The 24,316-nt window shown below is 38.1% G+C and overlaps 1 protein-coding gene across 2 annotated transcripts in view; it reads left to right on the forward strand.

Moving 5' to 3' along the window:
• Positions 1–2,832: 2,832 nt before the first annotated feature.
• The window catches only part of LOC141399246 (uncharacterized), a 318,788-nt gene continuing 297,304 nt past the window's right edge, over positions 2,833–24,316 (forward strand). For both annotated transcript variants that reach the window (XM_073977633.1, XM_073977634.1), the window contains exon 1: positions 2,833–3,176. The gene's annotated coding sequence lies outside the window, so the exon portion shown is untranslated. The remainder of the gene's footprint in view (positions 3,177–24,316) is intronic.

Here is a 24,316-nt window from a genome sequence, read left to right on the forward strand (position 1 = left end):
GTATATCAAAAGCAAAACCTGGCAAGGAAAGTAGAAAATATCACCTTTACAACGAGGTTGTCGTAGCTGCTAAAACAACAGAGATGTCGCAATAGTCGGTAATGCATCCCATTTTCCGATTTGTTTGTAATCACGCTACCGGTCGCAATTTTAATCGGATCGTCACGAATTTTTTGGGAGTTGATGCGGGTCCCACTTAGGAAGAAGCCCATTGATTTTGGTGATAGCCGGATAATATTTAAGGGTCGGAATGGGGAAAAACTCATTTGGAGACAAATTTAAAGTTTTATTCTTTGTGAATATATTGGCTTCTAGTAGGGGTATTCCAACGACAAAGCCTGTCAATGGAAGAAGAAAATATTACCTTTACATTGGTGTAAAACAGGTTGGCGAAGGTGGTCAAACAAGGGAAATACCACAATAGTCGGTAATGCATCCAATTCTTCCATTTTTTTTTTGCAATCAAGCTACAGGTCGTAATTTTGATCGGATGGTCACGAAATTTCGGTTGCTTATGGGGGTCCCAGAGACAAAGAGGCATATTATTTTTGGTGGTAGTCGGTTTATATTCCCCAAAAGAAATGTTTACCAGTGAAAACCTTATGTACAGGGGTGGTGGTGTAGGGTATCACATGGTCGGCCCCGTCCCGACTATAGCCTTTGCTCACTTGTTAAAATAGAGCTTTGTAATTTGGTATAGAAGTTCCTATAACTCCTAGGATGTTTGGTATTGCAAATGGGCTATAATAATTCAAGTTTTGATATAGTCTCCATAGAACGACAACACCCGATTTTCGGTATTTTAAGGTTTTAGCTTCATTATCACACCGAAATGACTGAAATTTGGTACTTAGTCTTCGCTGAGGGTACAAAACTTTCTCCGAGAATTTTGTCGGTATAGGTCAACGCTTTCATATAGCCCCCATAGAACTGTACCTCCCGATTTTCGGTATTTGGTTCCAAATGAAATTTGTCGGTATAGGTCCACGCCTTCATATAGCCCCCATAGAACAATACCACCCGATTTTGGGTATTTTGGAGGGTTTAGCCTCAATATCACACCGAAATGGCTGAAATTTGGTACTTAGTCTTCGTTGGGGGAATACAACTTTCTCCCCGAAATTTGTCGGTATAGGTCCACGCCCTCATATTGCCCCCAGAGAACGGTACCTCCCGATTTTCGGTATTTTGAAGGCAGTGGCCACAATAATCCACTGAAATAGCTGAAATTTGGTATTTGGTCTTCATTTGGGGTAGTTGAACGTTCCATATGAAATTTGTCAGTATAGGTCCACGACTTAATTTAACCCACAATAGAACGTATCTCCCGATTTTCGGTGTTTTGAAGGATGTGGCCTCAATATTCCTCAGATATTGCTGAAATTTTGTATTTAGTCTTCGTTGGGGGTATAAAACTTTCCCCCAGAAACTTGTCGGTATAGGCCGACTCTTTAGTATTGCCCCCATAGAACGGTACCTCCCGATTTTCGGTATTTTGAAGGCTTTGGCCACAATAATCCATCGAAATGGCTGAAATTTGGTATTCATTTGGGGTATTAAACGTTCAAAATGAAATTTGTCGGTATAGGCCAACGCCTTCATATAGGCCCCATAGAACGGTACCTCCCGATTTTCGGTAGTTTGAAGGTTGTGACCACAGCAACCCACCGAAATGGGTTAAATTTGGTATTTAGTTGGAGGTAATAGCCTCTCTGACTTAAAATTCGGTATAGCCCCCATAGAACGCTACCTCCCAATTTTCGTAATTCTGAAGGTTGTGACGTCATTATCCCACCGAAAGACTAAAATGTATTATTTACTCTTCCATGGGGTTATAAAATATTCCAGAAGAGAATTATCGGTATAAGTTCGCGGGTTCCTATATCCCCCATAGAAGCGTACATCTTGATTTCCGGTATTTTGAAGGTTTCAATTTGTAGGTGTGAAATTTTTAGAACGACGTTTTGATATAGTCCCCATGGAACGGTACTTCCCGAATTTCGCTATTTTGAAGGTTAGCCACAGTGTTTATCGAACTTGCTAAAATTTGGTATTTAGTCTTCTTCATAAACGAAAGGAAACTAATTGTTCGTATTTACTTCAATACAACTCGTGGTGGAGGGTATAACATGTTCGGCCTGGCCGTTCATACTTGTTTAACATAAATATAGCCACAGCTTCCACGCAAATTATCTTTTAAGGCCAATATTATTTGCAACGCCCAGAAACATTTAATTTTATTTCATATATTTATTATAATAAAAAATTACAATAAAAATTTATGTAAAAAATAGCTATCGGCTAATTGTATAATATACAATCACAAGTCGCGTGTTGTAAAAAGTTAAACCTTGGCTTCAGCTGTGTTAAATTTTCAAAAATATTGGTGATATATCTCCCATTTATATTTTAGCCCGGTTAAATGTATTTAATACCTACACCACTTTTAACATTCGTAATTTGTACTCCACCCCGCCTATATTTCCCTTTTTCTTACTGGTTAAATAAATATATTTTTCCATCTATACGTGCACCACCCTCGTAAAGTTCCTCAAATCAATTCCAGAGAAAATAATTCTCATTCAGAGTTCATCAAGCGAATGTTACCATGGCAAATTTTATGGTTGAACAAATCCCAGAGAAATGCGAAGAATTGAAATAAACAACAACAATTTTATAGATACAAACATTTTCAACACAAAACTAAACTTTCACCTACACAAATGGAAAATCAGTGAGTCACTCACTCACTCAGAGAGTGGCGGGCAGAGAAATTACCCACTATTTCCGTGAGGGTGAGAGCAAGGAATCAAAAGAAAAAACTGCACCCGTAGCAGTTATACAAAAGGTAGCTATGAAATATTCGTGGCCAATATTCGATTGTCAGACAAGGCTTTGACTTTCGTCCAAACGGCGGACGTCCTTGTCGTGTGCGCGTGTATTCTTCTTAGCATTCAATTTATTATTTTCCTTTTGTTGTAATCAAGAACCTGAAAACGCATTGCAACGCAATGTAACGTTAAAGTGAAATAAAATAAAAATTATTGTCTGGAAAACAGAACAAAAAGTACAATTCCAAAATAAAAGTGAACAAAAATTGTTAAAGAAAAAAGAAAAACAAGTGAAAATTCATATATTTCAAAAGAAAATATTGTTGCTGTTTTGGGAAGAAAAAGGTTGGTGTTTAGTTAAAGAAAAAATGTTTTTCTACCCTCAATAAAATAATACAGAAAAATATCCTGTGTGTTTGTTGTTAACAAGTGCAAATATTGTTTAAAAAAGTCTTACAAAAGATTTACAATTTCCCTGCCGAAAGAAAGAAAAGCAATAAAAATCCAACTGAAAAATTGTGTATCAAGAAATAGCAAAAATCGAATTCTGTGAAAGAAAATTATAGTTTTTTTTTGTTATGTGCGCATAATTTTCATCTTTTTCCCATCTTTTTTTTCCTTTCCTACCTTTTCCTGGAAAAAAATAAGACGTGGAAAAAGCAGCAGCAGAAGAAGCAGCAGCAAGCAAAGTAGAAAAGCCCAAAAATCAAGAATACTTTAGCTAACATTTAACGCAATGCCTTAATGTATGGGTTATATTACAAGTGAACACGTTTGTGTGTGTGTGTACCAAGTGTGTCTATGTGTGTGCAAGTGTATGTGTGAGTTCTAGCCAAACTCTATGAAAAATTCTAATGCAAAATTTCCATAAAAAAATGTGTGTTCCTCCTGGTGAAAAATCCCCCCCAGAAGCAGCAATAACAACAACAAATGTTGAGAGATAAACAAGTTCCCCAGCAAAGAGCAAATGGTAAAAACAAAAAAAGAGAAAGAGCAACGCATCTAAGAGGAGTAAGAAAACGTTGTTTATATTCTCAGTATTAAGTGAAAGGCACTACTAGCAAATAATGTGGATTGTTTGTTGGAGTAAATTTATGAATAGCTGATGAAAGAAATCAAAAGGGAGGAAGTTGTGGGAGTTGTTATTTACTCTGTTTATTGGGGTTTAGTGATGTCAAGTTTTTGGTGGATGAAAAACGCAGATCTTCGTCTAAAACACGTATGTTACTACAAAGGCTTATATTAATTTCCACGTCTGAATTTGACCAAAACAATTGCAAACGAGAGACAAATAATTAGGAGTTTGTAAATCATTACAAAAACAGTTATCACTCGGCTTTGTCGGCAGCCTGTGTAAATTGAGACTTGTGATCTATAGGCCGTAGCCGGTATCGCAACCACAATCATTTTCCCCAAAAATTTTAATTGGTCACTATAGAATATTTTAGAGCTCTAATTGTTGGAAATACACTGGATTTCAAATGTAATTTCCATTGCGTATACGCCAAAAAGCCCTCGTCATAAATACAATGGACTGGGGCCAATGAGAGGTTTTTGAGGCAAAAAGCCATTTTTTCAAGTCAGTGATTGAAATCAAATTCCGTTTATTTCTGGCATTCAGTCGTAATTAAACAATTTAGGTATTTAAGATTATTATTATTAAAAATGAAAATGTAATATTAATGTAATAATTTGTTGTGTCAGTGATTTTTTTGATGTAGTATGTGGCATAGTCCATGTTTTCTTTGGAGTAGAACTTTCGATATCGGGGCGTATTCTCGTAAATATATATATATATATATATATATATATATATATATATATATATATATATATATATATATATATATATATATATATATATATATATTTTGTGAGAGGTGACGATAACATCTAATATCTGCGAATTAAAAATAAATCAATTTTCAGATTTCGCAAAACTTAACATTTTGGATATTTTTAATTTTTGGTTGGAAAACCAGCGAAAACCTAAACATGTTATAGACTGGATTTCTGCGAAATTTAATAGGGGTGTCAAAGGCAACTACATTACGGGAGTTAAACAACAAATTTGTGCACGCCTTAACCAAATAAAATACTCCGTGAGCAGGAAAAGACCAAAGTCGGACGGGGCCGACTATGTGATACCCTATCTTATCAACTTATCATTAAATAGGATGAAAATATATAAGGGGGCTATACTTAACTCTGAATGGAATATAACAAGAATTGACCGACTCTACTCTTGGCTGATTTCGGCCAGAAGTACCGAATTTAATCCGGATCGGATTTATTTTACGAATTTACTGTGCAATAAACATAAAATCGGATGAAAATTGTATATGGGAGATATACTCAAATCTGAACCGATTTAGATATAATTTGGCAAACTTATTTATTGTCCGAATTCCGCTACATTTCCCATTTTGCATCAAAATTAGACATAATTTGAGTATTTGGTGCACCGAATATCTATATATATATGGGAGCTATATCCAAATCTGAACCGATTTCAGTATAATTTGGAAAACTTTTTTCTAGTGCAAATTCCTCCATACATTCCAAATTTCATCAAAATTGGACAGACGTAGCGTGATTGGTGCACCAAATACCTAAAATCGGCCGAATATATATATATATATATATATATATATATATATATATATATATATATATATATATATATATATATATATATATATATATATATATGGGAGCTATATCCAATTCTGAACCGATTTCAATATAACTTGGTAAACTTATTTATAGTAAAAATTCGGTAGGATTGTCTAAATTCTATCATAATTGGACAGAATTTGCGTGTTTGGTCCATCAATTACTAAAAATCGGGCGATCATGTATATGAGAGATATATCTATATATATGAACCGATATCTACCCAATTTGGCAGATTCGTTTCTAGGCCGATTATAAACATCTGCAAAATTTTGAAAGTCTAGCTTACCCCTGCGATTTTTTGCCTCAAAACCCTGACTTTGGGTACAAAGTCCGGGACATTTTTGGTGGTCACCGTGGGACAATTATGTCAGGAGGCATGGACTTGTCCACGAAAGACACAATATCGCTGTAAACAGTACAACAGAAAGTACCTTCGGACATTTTTGAGGTTTTGGCCGATATGGACCTTTTTGCAACTTGAGGTAATTTTGGAAGACATTTTTTCGATGAGGCACTCGTTTGCTTAAGGGTATAAAAATATCAGAAATATAAAAATAAAAAAAAATTATGGAGAAATATGAAGTATGTAATAATGAAGCTTGTGGGAACTGCCTGCGACAAAGTAGCCAAATATTTTTCTGCACATGTTTTTCCAAAAGAAATTTGGTCACAAAAACCCCGTTTCCTCATAAGGAAGACCTTCAACTAGAAAATGAGAAGTTCATATATGAGTTGATAGAATAACGACTACAGCACCGAAATACTTTTTTATACCCTCAGCATTTATGCTAACCCTAAGTATGTTTGAACGAAATCCGTTTGAGACAATTTGGAGTTTTTTACCCATTTCTGTCCGTCGGTCTGCATGGCTGGGAGGAGGGCACGACAACTCTCGAACGGATCTACAACTTGTATTCACTGCCCCCCATACGACGGTACGAGTTGCATCAGGGGCAAATCCATACTTTCTGAGAAAATCGCCTAAAAGGTGCAAAAAAACCTATAAGACCGTGTGCAGTGGTTGGAGCGCAAAATAACTCTCGAACGGATCTGCGGATCGAAGATAAACCATATTGGTCCACTTCTTCCGGTACTTCCCCACCAAAGTTCGAAAATGTTCGGAGAAATTTTGAGCACGATAACTCAGGAAGGGAGTGACCAATTTAGTCCATACTTTACTTACTTACTTAGCTGGCCCATTATAGAACATTTGTTCCATAGACCGAACTAAGAAAAGATCTCCAATTCTCTCTATTTGTTGCTTCGCATTCTGGAATACCGCGCCTTTTCATCTCATCATCCACTTGTGTGCGCCATCTATTCCTTGACCTGCCAATTCTGCGTGCACAGCCAAGCGCTCCGTATTTATAGCGGGTTCATCATCGCTCATTCTTATGATATGGCCTAGCCAACGCAATCGCAGCATCTCGATACGTTTATCTATATGGATGTCGTTGTATAGCAGATGCAGCTCGTGGTTCATGCGACGTCGATATTCACCGTCGACGCAGATAGATCTTTCGAAGAATCTTTCTCTCAAACACACCAAGCACTACCATGTCTGCTTGCGTAAGTACCCAGGCTTCGGAGCCATACATCAGCACGGGTAGTATCAGTGTTTTGTAGAGCGTTATTTTTGTTTGACGAGGTGTGGCTTTGTTTTTAAACTGCTTACTTAAACCAAAGTAGCATCTGTTGGCCAATACAATTCTTCTTTTTATTTCTCATTGGACGCATTGTGCGTCGACACCATCAACTTGGTCTTCTCACCGTTTACCGCCAGACCCACTTTAGCAGATTCTCCTTCGACCTTCATAAAGGTATCAGTTACTTCTTTTACTGATCGGCCCATGATGTATATATCATCAGCATAAGCAAGTAACATTGGTGTAGATTGTGCCACTTCTTTTGACGTTTGCCCTTCGTATAACGTGACGTAGGGGATGGAAGATACCAAGGAACGGTCCTGACCGGTTTTAACAATGCAAAGCCCAGGATTTATTTTGGTCCCTCTTTCATCTGAAGTGGACACTGACCTCCCCGTGGTGTCACCTGAGGAACTGCCTTTAACACACGTTAAATGTAGTGAGCTAACATGTGCTGCGCGCTCACTCATAAGAACGTTAAAAACTTGGGTTTGGGCGTCGGGTTAGTAACCCTCCCCTAGAAAAAACAGCCTACTATGAAAAAACGAAAGAATAGCCCATACTTTACACATCCTGATATATCTACCAGATATAAATGAGTTTCGAAAATGGACTATATTTGTCCACTCCTTCGTGTAAATTCCACACAAAATTTCGGATAAGTTAACTTTAAGAATTGCTCTGGAATCACTTTGATTATTGTTAAAAGGACTTGCATTCGCTGCCTCAATTACGAATGTATATTTTTTCAGGGGCAAAACCCTATTATCGATTTCGTCCAAAATCGTCATTATTTGTCCAAACTTAGTTTCAGTACGAAGATGGACAATACTGGTCCAAAACATCCGGTACTTCCCCAGAATATTTAGAATATGTCACTTAAATGGTATACACGATATCACTCGAGCGTTTCAACTAATTTGGTCCAAACTTTGGATGTCCTAATATTCAGTTTAACTTTTAAAATGGCACATATCGTTTCTGTCCTTAGTGTACCTGCCCTACAAAAGTTCGACATTTGTGTGCAGTTTCGGGTCATTTGGAAATGTAAACCGATGCTGTTCGTTGTGATCCTGTTTACAGCGATATTATGTTTTCCGTGGAAAAATCCATGCTTCCTGGCATACTGGTCCAAAAGTTATACGATGACACAGAAATGACTAGTGGACGCTATATCTATCGAAAAAATATGACTCCCAAAATTAGATCCACTTCCATAATGGACTATGTCGGTTCATTTCCTTAAGTACCTTCCCGCAACACTTTTTGAACTTTAATCCTAATCCACATTTTTGTCGGCAAATTCAATTGTCCAAAAAGGGCCACAAAGTTCTGAAAAGACCCTAAGCAAATTTGATCTGTCCGTAGATGCAAGTTTTATTTTACAAAGACAGATGGTATATATGTATCTGTCGGCAAAATCGACTTACACTTTTTTACTTGTTTCCCCAAAAATTATTAATTGTGGGGATTTTCAGAATCGTGACCTCCTTCGAAGCTAGTTTTGGCACCATCACGAAAGGACATTCATGATTTTCGGTATTTTGAGACTTTAGCTACATTTTTGACCGAACTACTTGTAGTTTGATAATTTAGATTCTCACTGGTCACGAATCTTCTCCAGCTAAAATACAGTGGTGGTCAATACCCTCCACCACGAGTTGTATTGAAGTAAAATGGAATAATTAGTTTCCTTTCGTTTATGAAGAAGACTAAATAAAAAATTTCAGCAATTTCTGTAAAACTATGTGGTCGATCGTCGATCTATGCCGACAAATTTCTGCCGGAAAGTTTCTAGACTCAAAGAAGACTAAATACCAAATTTTCAATATTTCGGTAATATAATGTGAGTATAACCTAAAAAATACCTAAAATCAAGAGGTACGCTTCTATGGCGGATATAGTAGGAAGACGGAGACGTGTACTGATAATGCACTTCTTGCATATTTTATAACCCCATATAAGACTAAATATCACATTTCAGTCATTTCGGAAGGATATTGACGTCACAACCTTCGGAATTACGAAAATCGTTCTATGGGGTCTATATGAAGTGTGGATCTATACCGACAAATTTAAAATGGAAGGGTTTGTACCAAGGAACGGTCCTGACCGGTTTTAACATGGCAAAGCCCAGGATTTATCTTGGTCCCTCTTTCATCCCAAGTGGACACTGACCTCCCCGTGGTGTCACCTGGGGAACTGCCTTTAACACCCGTTAAAGGTAGTGAGCTAACATGTGCCGCGCGTTCACCCATAAGAACGTTAAAAACTTGGGTTTGGGCGTCGGGTTAGTAACCCTCCCCTAGAAAAAACAGCCTACTATGAAAAAACGAAAGAAAAGAAAAACAAACCCCTCTAAAGTTGACGAACCCCGCAAACGTTTTAAGGACCATGATCTGCGAATCTGCACCTGGAATGTTCGCACTCTTTATAGAGAAGGTGCAGTCTTCGCATTGGCAGACGTACTTGAAAAGTACAAGACCGATATTACTGCCATACAGGAAATACGATGGATTGGGAAAGGCGTCACAACAACACCTAAAGGTGACGCACTGTATTATAGCTGCCATGACGTAAAGCATGAGTTTGGTTGTGGATTCGTAGTTAGTCGGAGACTAAAACATCTTGTATCCAGCTTCACTCCAGTGAATGAAAGACTTGCTGCAATTCGAATAAAAGCTAAATTCTTCAACATCAGCTTTATTTGCGCTCATGCTCCCACTGAAGAAAAGGACGAACAGACCAAAGATATATTTTACGAGTGCTTAGAAGAAACATATGACCGTTGCCCTGCCCATGACATTAAAATCATTCTAGGCGATTTTAATGCCAAAATTGGAAAGGAGAATATCTTTGGCCCAACAGTCGGGAAATTCAGTCTCCACAGTGAAACATCTGACAATGGTATGAGACTGATAGACTTTGCAGCTGCAAAAACATGGTAGTTAGCAGTACCAGATTTAATCATCTCGATATTCATAAGGGCACCTGGCTGTCTCCAGATCAGAAAACAAGAAACCAAATTGATCATGTTGTGATAGATGGAAGACATTCATCGAGCGTGTTGGATGTACGATCGTTCCGAGGCGCAAACATTGATTCGGACCACTACCTTGTTGCAGCAAAGGTACGCACCCGCTTAAACGTAGCAAACAAAGTACGAGCAGACACAACACGAAAGTTAGACATCGGTAAGCTGCAATCACAACAGATAGCCACAGCATATTCCACTCAACTAGCCCAATTGCTTAATCAAAGCCCTCCTCATCCCGATAACATATCAGCGCAATGGCAAAGCATTGCCCACTCCATGCAAACAGCCGCAAAATCCATACTTGGATACCAGAGACCTCCACCAAGGAATCCATGGTATGATGAGGAGTGTCGTGCTGCCACCGAAGAGAAAAATGCGGCATATAAGGCTACTTTACAATCCGTAGCAACGCGTAGCGCACGAGAGAGATACAGGGAGAAAAGGAGAGAGGAGAAACGTCTTTTCCGCAGGAAAAAGAGAGAGATGGAAAAGCGGGAGTGTGAAAAAATCGAGATGTACAGGAGCCAGAATGAAGTCCGAAAATTCTACCAAAGAGTCAAGCATCAAACTGATGGCTTTGGTACAGGCACATCCTCCTGTAGAGACCAGCAAGGTAATTTGGTAACTGATACAGATAGTATACTCAGGATATGGAAAGAACATTTTTCAAATCTGTTGGTATCCAATAGCAGCGAAGAAGACGAAGATACCACAGTCCCAATCCCAGAAGATGGTATTGAATGTATACTGCCCAGCCAAGATGAGGTAAAGACAGCAATAAATCGGCTGAAGAATAATAAGGCAGCAGGGGCCGATGGCTTACCAGCCGAGCTGTTCAAAACCGGAGGCGACACGCTGATAAGGTGTATTCATCAGCTAGTTAGCACCATCTGGCAGGAAGAACGAGTACCCGACGATTGGAACCTGAGTATCCTGTGCCCCGTCCACAAGAAGGGAGATAAGACTGTATGCTCTAACTATAGGGGCATAAGTCTACTCCCTATTGCCTACAAGATCGTGTCAGGGATATTGTGCGAACGACTAAAGCCAATGGTCAACGAGATTATTGGACCATACCAATGCGGCTTTAGACCTGGCAAGTCCACCATTGACCAGATATTTACCCTGCGGCAAATCCTGGAGAAGACCCAAGAGATGCAGATCGACACCTACCACCTTTTTGTCGATTATAAAGCAGCCTTCGACAGTCCGCTGCGCTCAAAGGTATTCCAAGCCATGTCTGAATTTGGTATTCCCGCAAAGCTCATCCGGCTTTGTAAAATGACTTTAACTGACACGAGGTCCTCAGTTAAAATAGGAAAGAACCTCTCCGAAGAGTTTGGTACCAAAAGAGGTTTCAGACAAGGAGACAGCCTTTCGTGTGACCTCTTCAACATCCTGCTAGAAAAGGTTATACGAGAGGCAAACGTCAAAAGAAGTGGCACAATCTACACCAATAGTCACATGTTACTTGCTTATGCTGATGATATAGACATCATGGGTCGATCAGTAAAAGAAGTAACTGATACCTTTATAAAGGTCGAAGGAGAATCTGCTAAAGTGGGTCTGGCGGTAAACGGTGAGAAGACCAAGTTGATGGTGTCGACGCGCAATGCGTCCATTGAGCTCGGACCGACTGTGGAAGTTGGTTCCTATAATATTGAGGTAGTAAAAGACTTCGTCTACCTCGGCACCTCCGTCAACACAACAAACGACATCAGTTGTGAAATAAAAAGAAGAATTGTATTGGCCAACAGATGCTACTTTGGATTAAGTAAGCAGTTTAAAAACAAAGCCACATCTCGTCAAACAAAAATAACGCTCTACAAAACACTGATACTACCCGTGCTGATGTATGGCTCCGAAGCCTGGGTACTTGCGCAAGCAGACATGGCAGTGCTTGGTGTGTTTGAGAGAAAAATTCTTCGAAAGATCTACGGACCAATCTGCGTTGACGGTGAATATCGACGTCGCATGAACCACTAGCTGTATCTGCTATACAACGACATCAATATTGTTAAACGTATCGAGATGCAGCGATTGCGTTGGCTAGGCCATATCATAAGAATGAGCGATGATGAACCCGCTAAAAAGGCGTATGAATACATGCCACATGGCGGTGCACGCAGAATTGGCAGGCCAAGGAATAGATGGCGCAAACAAGTGGATGTTGAGATGAAAAGGCGCGGTATTCCAGAGAGCAAAGCAACAAATAGAGAGGAATGGAGATCTCTTCTTAGTTCGGCCTATAGAACAAATGTTCTGTAATGGGCCAGCTAAGTAAGTAAGTAAGTAAGGGTTTGTACCACAAATTAGGACTAAATACCAAATTTCAGCCATTTCTGTGGGTTATTGTGGCCACAACCTTCAAAATATCGAAGACTAATTACCAAATATCAGTCATTTAGGTGGATTATTGTGGTCGCAACCTTCAAAATACAGAACATGGGAATGTACTGTTCTATGGAGGCTATATGAAGACGTGTACCTATACCGACAAATTTAAGGTGAATAGTTTTATACCCTCCCACGAATATTAAATACTAAGTTTCAGTCATTTCAGTGATATATTAGGCCACAACCTTCAAAAATGTCAACCATTTCAGTGGTATATTGAGGCCACAACCTTCAAAATACCGGAAATCGGGAGGGACTGTTCTATTGGAGCTATACAGAGACGTGGACCTATACCCACAAATTTCCGGTCGAAAGTTGTATACCTTCAAGAAAGACTAAATACCAAATTTCAGTCATTTCGGTACGATGATATTAAGGCCACAACCTTCAAAATAAAGAAAATCGGGAGGCACCGTTCTATGAGGGCTATATGAAGGCGTGGACCTATAACGACATATTTCCGGTGGAAAGTTTTATACCCGCAACGAAGACTTAATAACAAATTTTAGCCATTTCAGTGAAATATTTAGGCCACAATCTTCAAAATATCGGAATTCGGGAGGGACTGTTCTTTTGGAGCTATATGAAGACGTTGACTTATACCCACAAATTTCAGGTCGAACGTTTTATACCTCCAAGAAAGACTAAATACCAAATTTCAGTAAAGTCGGGGCGATATTAAGACCACAACCTTCAAAATACCGAAAATCGGGAGGTACCGTTCTGTGGGGACTCTATGATATCATAGACCTTTCAGGTGGAAAGTTTTTTTTTACCACCAACGAAAACTTAATAGAAAAGTTCAGGCATTTCGGTAGAATATTGGGGCCATAAACTTCAAAATACAGAAAATCGGGAGGTACTATTCTATGGGGGCGTGAAGATGTGGACCTATACCGACAAATTTCAGGTGGAAAGCTTTATACCCCCAAAGGAGACTGAATAACAAATGTCAGCATATGCTCATTTTATGCAAATATGTTAAAATATGCAAAATATGCAAACATTTCTGGGCCTAATTCGTTTTATTTTGTGATAAAACGAGTTTCTGTTTAATCAGATTTTCTCTACGACCATCCTAGCCATACGAGGGTTGAACAATAACTATCTGGTCTAACAATGAAAACGCGAATATTTAACATCAAAAATAGTTTTATTGTTTTCTTAAGTAGTCTCCAGCATGATTTATACGCTTTTTCATGCGCTCCAGCCAATTGTTGAATCTATTTTTACACTCCGATTTAGACAACTCCAAAACATGTTTTTGAACGCTTTTACATCATCTTCTGTATATGAAAATCATTGACCACGACTTTTTTTCTTGATATGCTGGAATCAAATAAAGAAATTGGATCCCCAGTCAGGGCTCTACGGCTGACGACCCATCAATTCCACGTTTTGTCCGGTCAAACAGGCGCTGGTTTGAATCGATGTGTGAGATTTCGCATTGCCATTATGCAGAATGATTTGTCTTCTCTTGTTCATTTTTCGAATTTCTTAGGAGACTTCTGGAAAACAACTTGTAGTGCACCGCTCAGATTTAACCGTCCTACACTTCTGAAGCCGTATAGTTGCCACACGGTCTAAGTGCTTCTTACATGAACAACTTTCGTTGGATTTGGCTCGCTTCCGAAGACCTAAACCGTCGATTCCTGTTTTGTTTCGGGCTTCTAAGCATAGATCCAAGATTCGTCATCTGTGAATATCTTATAAACGTCGTTTAAAGCACAACGATCGTTTTTATTCCCATTTTTTTGCGCCAACCCACAAAAGCCTCTTTTTGAGCGATTGCCCAATTGCGCTGGATCTAAAGAGAAAAATTCATTTTTGCGGCCAGGTATCCATGCAATATCAAATGTTAGTTTGTGGAAGAAATGCCCAAAGAAGCCTCTCTCTCATTGTATTTAACATGACGATCTTGTATTGTCCCTTCACGCACGGCTTAATTTTTTTCTGGCACAACGGCCGTTTTTGGACGACCCACACGACCTTCGTTTTTTAGCGAGTGTCGTCCACGATTGAATTCTTTAAACCAGGTTTTCATAGTCCTATAGGATGGGCTATTATCGGCATACACAGATTTAATTTGATCGATCACCCTTGCTGTGATTATACACGTCGAAATTTGTGAAAAATGATCGGACGAAAATGTTCACAAGTAAATTCCATTTTTTGCAAAGTGATTTTTTCAAGTCACTGTAAACAACACAACACAAGGTCGTATGACAAACTGTCCTGAGTACATGTAGGCTAAAAACTGTCAAGCTATCCAATAAAATTTTTAAATGGCGCCTGACAACGCTCGGTTTTGCCTGGCCATATAGTTTTCGTGCAGCCCTCGTATATGCATTTGCATAGAATTCCGCTGTCTACTGATAACAAAATCACAACAACATACAAAAAACATCTCCATTGATATCACTGACTAGTTATGCTCCATTGAACTAAATAGAGTATGCTCTCTCCAATTTGTGTACTCTTTTTTTAGTAGTACTTCTCACTTATCTAATGTTGTTGTAATTAAGATATGCCGTTTATAAATTTTGATGTTTATAATTTGTAATAAAGTTTTCTTTTAGTGTTGATGTTGTTGTTGTGGTTTAGGAGAGCGTATACGTATTCATTATTTGGTGTAAACAAAATTTCATAAAAAGTTTGGCAATATTTGTGCAATATTTTCCCGAGTTTTTCTCATTTCTCTACACATTTTTTGTGTATATTTTGTCTAGTTTTTTGTTATTTCCTATTTTTTCATTGTTGGGTTATTTTTTCATTTCGTTTTTGTTCATCCGTTCGTTCGTTTCTTTGATATTACATTCGTGTATATTTGTTTGTGCTCTGGTGGAGTACACGACAAGGTCGTTGAAGAAGATTTCCGATTTGCCTCTTAATGTGCTGCAGCAGCCAGCAGCTGTATTTACAGGGAAAACATACACAACATATACGAGTACACATTTGCCGACAGATGTTTGTCTATCTTGAAACATTGATGTATGCATATTCGGAAGATTTTGTATTGAACATTTCAACCCAAATCAGTCATAAATCCTGATGGATTTAGGGATATAACCGAATTGAGATGGAGTCCATGGTGGCAGTACACACATGTGCCAAATTTTAAATACGGAACTCTAATTATTTTTGCTCACAAATTTTACTTAAAGGCCTTTTCTGAAAAAAGGCCCTCTATTTCATTATTTACGTGTATGTATTCCCGTTAAATAAAGAAATTCACATTTTGCGGTATATGCGGTTGTTTGTTTTCTACTTTTTTTCTATTTGCTATTCTCTGTTCATTCAGTTTCCACTCAGTTTTTTCCGTTCCAGCATCTTTGGCGATTCACTTGTGTTGGCTGGCAGTAGTTCGGACCCCCAGTGTCTGTGTGTTTGTAAATGTTTGCCAATGCGAAAGAATGGCTGTAATTGAAATGTAATTTATCACTATTGTGGCAGAATTTCGCTGTATTTGGGGATTTAAGTGTTATTGGATTGGTTGCTTTGCTTCTATTGTTGCTGTTATAAAGTGGAGAGATATATTTTCGCGTGATTTAGAGTTTTGATATATAAAACCAATAGAAAAGGGAGGGGCATTATAATAGGGTTATTTTTGAAAAAAGAAAAAAATCCACTTTGTTATGTGAGAATTTGGTTTTTCGGTAAAAAGTTTAACAGTTAAACCAAAGGAAGGAAGGTGGGCATAAAACGGGGGAGGTATGTTATACCGCAACTTTGGCTGTTTATATTTTGCAATTAAAACGAACGAACGAACTAAATGCTGGTAAAATGTAAGGCGAATAATTAGCCTTGTTAACATAAGTTGCCAATTTTGAGTTATAGGTACCACGGAGATGTACTTTCTGGACTATCGCTATGAAATATTCGTTTTTGGACATTTAGGGGGATAGTTTTAAGGGAAACGACCTATTTTAACAATTTTAAACCTTCCTTTTATATTTAAAATGTGCCTCATCGAAATAATGGTTTTGAAACCAATTCCGTTTCAGATAGCAATTTGATAGCAATTCGAACGAACTCATTTTCAAATCATCTAAGAGAAAATAGCCATTATTGTAGTCAAATTTATATTGTTTTCACTTCGCCAATACAAAGGGTCATAATTCTGCAGAATCTAATAGATTTATTTAAATCTTAAAGATTTAGCACAACTTCGGCCCAAATTGAGACAATGGACAGATGGAATTCAGACCACATAATCGATTTTTTTTCAAAAATTATCTATTTAACGAATTTTCAGAAAAAACCTTTTGGGCCCTTCACGTTTCTGAATTCTGAAATTGTACTGAGCAAAAAATTTCACTTGACCATATGTCTACGGTGAAAATCGAGCTTACCAATTTTTAAGTTCCTTATCCATGTTTTTTTTGATATTTTGGCATATTACAGCCAAACCATTGAGATTTTCGATCCAAAGCTAAGATAAAAATTGTGGACAATACAATAGTTAAGAACTCTCTAGTACATCGCAAAAGCATTGAAACGCTCCTTCAGATAGTTTTGGCCTTGTGGATAAAAACTCTTCATGACAAAATCGGGAGGCTCGATGGAAGGTGCTTACACCTGGGAAGTTTTTGCGGATTCTGAAACTACAATATTCATAGATGAGTAAAATCAAAAAACAAAAAAAAAAAAAGCCGGAGCGCTTTTTTAAATAAATCCTGATTCAAGTTGACATTTTTTTGGGTTGTTTAGGTTTTCACGATTTTGCTTAGAAACAGCAAGCCCTGTCAAAATGAGACTGAAGAAAATGGGAAGCTATGAAAATTCTCTACAAGATTGACCTTTACGGCATTATCGTAGGTTTTACCATTTTTGAGATATTGAAGTTCAAATTGGGACAATACACTGTCTGTATGGCCCCCTATTAGGGTTTTGGGTTTTTCCGGTTTTTGTCATTCCCGGGAAACGGGAATCAAAAAATCGCAATCCGGGATTTCGCGAGAAATTATAAAATACGAGAGTGGATCAATATTTCCGTGATTTTTTACCTTGCCATAGTAACATATATGAAATACAATATTTTCAAAGAGTTGCGGTCTCAAAAAACGATTAAAAACGAAAAAATATGGGAAAATGCACCATGTTGCCCGGATTTTGCCTACCCTGACCATTTCCATGTTTCAAAGCTACGGAAATCGCTCGATGGAAAGTGATTTGGTTCAAACAATGACTTCATTGATCGGAAATTCCAATTTTATGGACCGTATGATTTATTCTTATGCTTAAGACTACTTGAGACAAGTAAGAAAGTATCAGTCAGCTGTGCCGACCGAGATATACCCTCAGCCTCGGACCTAAAGAAAAGAAGCAAACACAATACTTCTTACTTTTCCAGGGTTTTTTTTTTGAAGTTTTGAGCCAATTTCTTAGGAAGTATAGCTTTGCCCCGAAAAAAATTTGCAGCGTTTTAACTAGGGCCGCACATAAAACAAACTATTAAAAGAGAGAGAGTTATCTTATATACTACCCGATCCGAGAGAAGCACTAAAACTAAATTTTTTCCGAATTTTGTGTGGAACCGGTTCTATGCCTGGAACTAACATTACCATATGCAAAATTATGACCGATTCGGTTATTCCCTTCGAGAGTTATCGTGCGCACCATTTTAGCGATAATTGTTCAACATTTGTGGGGAAGGTACCGGAAGTAGTGGACCACCGATATGGTCCATCTTCGAACTTAAACTATGTTTGAAAAAAATCTCGAATGCCAAATTTTTGACCTGATCGGTGGCTTCGTTCGCACCAGCCAGTAAGCCGGACCCTCTTTAGCCCAATGGCTGAGGGTATAAAATGCGATTTTAAAATAAAAAAAAATATTCTTTCGCACTTGGGTGCGGCTCTTATAACTTTTTCCCTGAAAACACTTTTGTAGATTAAAGTTATTTGTAAATGTTTTGTAATTTATTGATTCTGTAAAATCTAATCGAATTCTGATGCTATGGTATAAAAGTGACGGGCATAGTTTATTCATTAATTCAATATTAGCTGTGATAAATATAAAAATATACTTCCCGATTTCGCGGGAAATATGGTTTTGTTTCCCGGGAAAATTCCGTAACCAAAAAACCGAGAATTCCCGGGAATCCCTACCCAAAACCCTACCCCCTATAAAACAATGTCATGAAGGATGCACTTTAACTGTTAACTTTTTTAATGAAAACCGCTTACACAGGGGAAGTTTTTTGAATTCTGAAACAGCAATGTTCATAGATGAGAAAAATCCAAAAAACAAGAAAAAATCGCTGTAGGAATTTTTGAATAAATCGCGGTCAAAGTTCACATTTTTATGTGTTTTTAGGTTTTCACGATTTTGCTTGGAAACTGCAGGTCCAATCGAAATGGAGCTAAAGAAAATGTTGTAGCTGTGAAAATTCTCTACAGGATTTACGTTTATGATTTGTTCTCATGCTGCACCATTTTTGAGATAATGAAGCTCAGTTTACATTTTTGGGTTTTTTGTTAGGGTTTCGCGATTTTGCTTGAATACGGCATGTCTTATCGGCATGGGACCTGAGAAAATCTTATAGCTGTGAAAATTCTCTACAAGACTGGCTTATGTAATTTTTCCTAGGTTGTACCATTTTTTTAGATATATAAGTTTAAGTTGGGAAATTGCAGTCATGACATTGTTTTATAAGGACACGATACAGAATTGAATTGAATTTGAATTGTCCCAATTTCAACTTCTATATCTCAAAAGTTGTAAAACCTACGAAAATATCATTAAGGTCAATCTTGTAGAGAATTTTGATAGCTAAAAATTTTTTTTATTCCCATTTTGATAGGACTTGCGGCTTCCAAGCAAAATCGCAAAAACCTAAAGAACCCCTCGTAATTTATTTAAAAAGCGCTCCGACGATTTTTTTGTTTTTGGATTTTTCTCATCTATGAACCTTGTAGTTTCAGATTCCGCAAAAACTTCCCAGTTGTAAGCACCTTCCATTTAAATTTGATTCAAGAGCACCGTGCTAGTGGACTTTTTTGCTCAGTACAACCGCATGAATCAGAAACGCGAAGTTTCCAATATTGTGTTCAAATCGCCCCACCCTAATGAAGAACCTTAAAAATATACGTTTTATTTTGGAATTTTGGGGGCTTTATCTTGACAATGGTGGATGTTTATATTTGTCAATAAATTTGAAATGAATAATTCCTATCCACAGAGAACATGAAAAGTCGATTTACTGTTAAATCGGAAATAAGAGTCCCATATGTTGGGTCTTTACTGTTCGTAGGACGCCCCAGATATACAGCGAGCGAATGCCGATTTGATGATGTCCAGGATAATTCTCTCAGGGAATCCACAGATCTCTCAAGCAGCTATTGGTAAATTCTCTGAACTTCCCAATCAGCTTTTCCAATGTTCGAAAAAAGAACGGCGGTCAGAGGTTACTCAAAGAAAATAACGGGTTGCCAGGACTCGTCATTTATCTTCTCGACCAGCGCTATACACCTCGGGTCATCGTCTAGAAAGGAATGCCAAAGCTCATAAAATCATTCAAGTCCCATAGCACCAAAAGGTTATTTTCCTCCCCAAACGAACTAATATCAGGCATATAACGCAGGGCACAACTGGTGTGTTCATGTTTTGAGTTTTTGTAGCAGCAAACTTCGACCTTCGGTTTAAGTTTGGAGAAATATTTTGATGTGCAAGTTTGGACCATTGTCAGCTATTCCTTTCTATAGTTACCGTGCTCACTCGCCATTTAATGTGGTTATCGTGACATTTTTAGAGCTTTGGAGCAGGTATGTCCATGCTTCCTGAACTTCTTTACGAAACAAGTTTGAACGTATCAGTAATCAGAGATATACCCTCAGTCACTGACCAAACAAGAAGCAAACACAATAATTATGCCGTATATAAAATAAAATGAGTTAAAATACGCAGCATTTCTGGGTGCCGTGATGTGGGGCTATACCAAATCATTGAAATATACCTAAAATTATATGTTCCGGCAGGGTTCTTTGGAACTATTGGACCATTTATTATTTCAGGAAAAAATTTTATCTGCAAATTTTTAAATATATCTGGGACGAGTACTCAAAGTGCACTTTTCTCAAATTTTGTTTGGGAGGTACCTGAAGGAGTGGACCGACACAGTCCATCTTCCAACCTTATACATGGTTGGACATTTGGACCAATCAGAAACTCCATGTGAGAGTTATTATGCTATTTTAGTTAGTGCCGTCAAGGTTTCTTGGAACTTTTTAGGCCACTATCTCAGGAATTGTAGACTTGCGCCCAAAAAAAAATGTAGCGTCATAAAGGAAGTCTTAAGGACAATCTGCTGACAAAAATTTCAAAGCGATCCGATAGGAGCTCTTAAACTTCACTTTTTCCCAATTTTTGCGCTTTATTCTAAATCAACAGTCACAACAGTAAAGATAGTCCATAGTTACATTAGGCAATTTTCCTTGCGGCAATTGTCGGTGTGAAGTAGAGAGGGGTGAGGCATATGGTAACCCTTTGCCTCTCAACACCCTCTTTCACCAACAAACTGACATTTTTTGATATTTTTGTCGGCAATACTGAAAACCCGCAAAATACATAATTTTTTAGGAAGAGGATTTCGGTTGTTTCTCCGGTGTTCGATATGTTCATAGGTGAAAGTCTCAATTCACACAGGCTGAAGGTATGCCCATTTTGGTTCCTATTTGAAGTGATGTAGGTCCATATTTTGGTATAGCCCCCATAAAAGGTAATTTTCGCTTGTCGGTATTTTGAAGATTTTAGCTACAATTTGTAACCGACATACCTGTAATATGGCCACACATTCTCTACAATAAAATTTGTCAACATAGGTCCATGTTTTGGTTCATGTTTTTATACACTCAGCATTTATGTTTACGAGGATATATACACTTTCATACGGGCGTAATGTGCCTCATTGAAATAATGGTTTTAGACCCGAAGTATGTTTGGACGAAATCCGTTTCAGAGAATTTGGAGTTGATTTAGGCATGTTCGTCCGTCTGTCTGCCTGTTTGTCTGTCTGTCTGTCCGTCTATCTGTCTGACTGGCTGGAGCGCACGTTAACTCTCGACCAGATCAACAGATTCCTTCCAAAGTTTGAAGGAAGTAACCCATTTCGCACGTCGTGAAATTTCTACCAGACTAATATGATGTTCCAATCGGTCCAATCCTTCGGGTCCAATCCTTCCATACTTCCTGAAAAAAAAGCACGAAAGGTGAAAAAACCCCTATGGCACTACACTTCAGTGGTTGGACCGCACGATAACTCTCGAACGAATCTGCTAGTGTGCTCCAAAATTTGGCCTTCGTAATATTTGTCGAAACTTAGTTTAAGTTCGGAGATGAGCCATCTCGGTCCACTGTTTTAGGTACCTCGCCCACAAACGTTCAAGCCTTTTCACTAAAAAGTTGCACACGAAAACTCTCGAAGGTAGTAACCGATTTGGTCCATACTTTGCACAGCATTATATTTCTACGAGACATAGATCAGGTTCGAAAATCGGCTATAGATGTTAACACCTTCGGTTACCTCTCACACAAAATTTCGGAACGGTGCAGTTTAAGGCCACGTCTTGAATCCTTTTGATTTTTGTTGTAGCAACCTGTATTCTCTGTCCCTATTATGACGGTGCAAGGTTTTTTCAGGGGCAAGTCTATACTTCCTTAGAAAATTGTCCAAATGCTCTAAGAACCCACTATGGCACCATTTGTAGTGGATAAACCGATTCGATCCAAAATTTGGCAATCGTAATATTTTGCCCAAACTTAAATTAAGTTTTAAGATGGGCCTTATCGGTCCACTTCTTTGGGTAACTCCCACACGAAATTTCGGATAAGGACCTCCTCTCGAATCGTTTTGATTTTTCTTGCAACAGGTTGCACTGAAGGGCTCTATTACGATGGTACAAGCTTTTTCAGTGGCAAGTCCATACATCTTGAGAAAATGACGCGAAAGCTGTAAAAAATCCGACGACCAGCATGTTTAGCGTCTGGAGCGAAGATGGCGCTTCCCAAGCCTCTAAAACAAAAGTTCGAAAATATTCGCTAAACTAGTAAGCGCAATATCTCATAAACGGAGCAACCGATTTGGTCCAAACTTTGGATCTCGAAATATCCTGTCCAGAAGTGGGCCCTATCGGTCCATTCCTTAGGGTAGCACCCACACAAATGATGAACATTTGTGCGAGAATCCTTTGAAATTTTTTACCGAAGTTACTCCCAATAGTCCTGTTTACAGCGACATGAAGTTTTTCGTGGGCAAGTCCATGATTCCTGATATAATGGTCCTATCGATATGAATGACTCCCAAAATAAGACACACTTACAAAATGGGTTATGTCGGTCAAGTCCTTTAGATACCTCCCCCGCAAAATTTTTAAGATTTTACACTAATCGATATCTTTGTCGGCAAGCTCATATGCCTAAAATTCTGAAGACCGCATAAATACATACGTGGTTTGGGTGTTTCAATTGACACAGGCTGAGGGTACACCCGTGGAGGGTTTAAGCTAAATTTTTTGACCGAACTATCTGTTATTTTGCTCTGAGTGCTCACAAAAATTGGTATATGCCCCATATAACTGTACCTCCCGATTTGATGTATTTTGAAGATTTTTCCAACATTTTTGACCGAACTCCCGTTTTTCAGTTTTTTTTTAGATTTTAGCTAACATTTCCACTAGACATGGTGAGCATATCAGTACCACCCGATTTTCAGACCGACTTAGCTGTAGTTTGGCATTTGGGTTTCCTAGTGGTCAAAACAATTCACCAGAAATTGTGGACATAGGACTACACTTTGGAATGGCCCAGATATATAGATACTGCCAGGAATTTTGAAGTTTTTTCATTGGCTGTCCCAGTGGCCAAACAACTTTTCTAGCGCTAATCGTGGATATAGGTTCATGTCATGGTATTCAAGAATTATGAAGTTTTTCGGTCTAAATTGGCTGTAATTTGACAGTAAGGGTTGCCGGTGATGCAAAAACTTCTGCACCAAAATTACCCAACAAAAAAGGTCCTCCCAAAATAATGGGTTTTTATAGTATGTTTTGGTAGTCGTAACTACTTACAAAACCGCCTACTAACTCATTATTTTGAAAAGGGCATGTCGCACTGAATAACTAGTTATTCTATGACCAATATAACAACTAGAATAACTAGTTATTTCATGGCCACTGGAACATGAAAAATAAGCTATAAGTTTAAAAATTATATTTTCTATTTTTAGAACAGTTGAGGTGGAATTTGTTTTCAATTTCAACACATTTCATACTTTTTATTTTATTTTTTCTTACTTCGCCCTCTCCCGGATTTGAACAAAATTCTGGTTTGTAGCCCAACACACTACACACTAGGCCACACACACGAACATTTAGGGTCCTTCAATGACTTACATGTGTACCACCAGCTGTTCTTTGTTTTATTTTTTAATAAAAAACCAGAAAGGAAAGGATCAAAATCGGGCGTTGCCGACTATATAATACCCTACACCACTGTGAATATGTAAAATATATATGGGAGCTAAATCCAAATCAGAACAGATTTCGATATAATTTTTCACATTTTATTGTAGACCAAATTCCGTCACATAGTCCAAATTTAATCAACATTTTACATATATAGCGTGTTTCGTGCACCAAATACCTCAAATCTGTTGAAAATATATATATGGGACCTATATCCAAGTCTAACCCCATTTCGATATGATTTGGCACAGTTATTTCTAGACT

Source organism: Musca autumnalis, unplaced genomic scaffold (assembly GCF_047663935.1).
Source record: "Musca autumnalis isolate F117 unplaced genomic scaffold, ASM4766393v1 scaffold_3, whole genome shotgun sequence".
NCBI lineage: Eukaryota > Metazoa > Arthropoda > Insecta > Diptera > Muscidae > Musca > Musca autumnalis.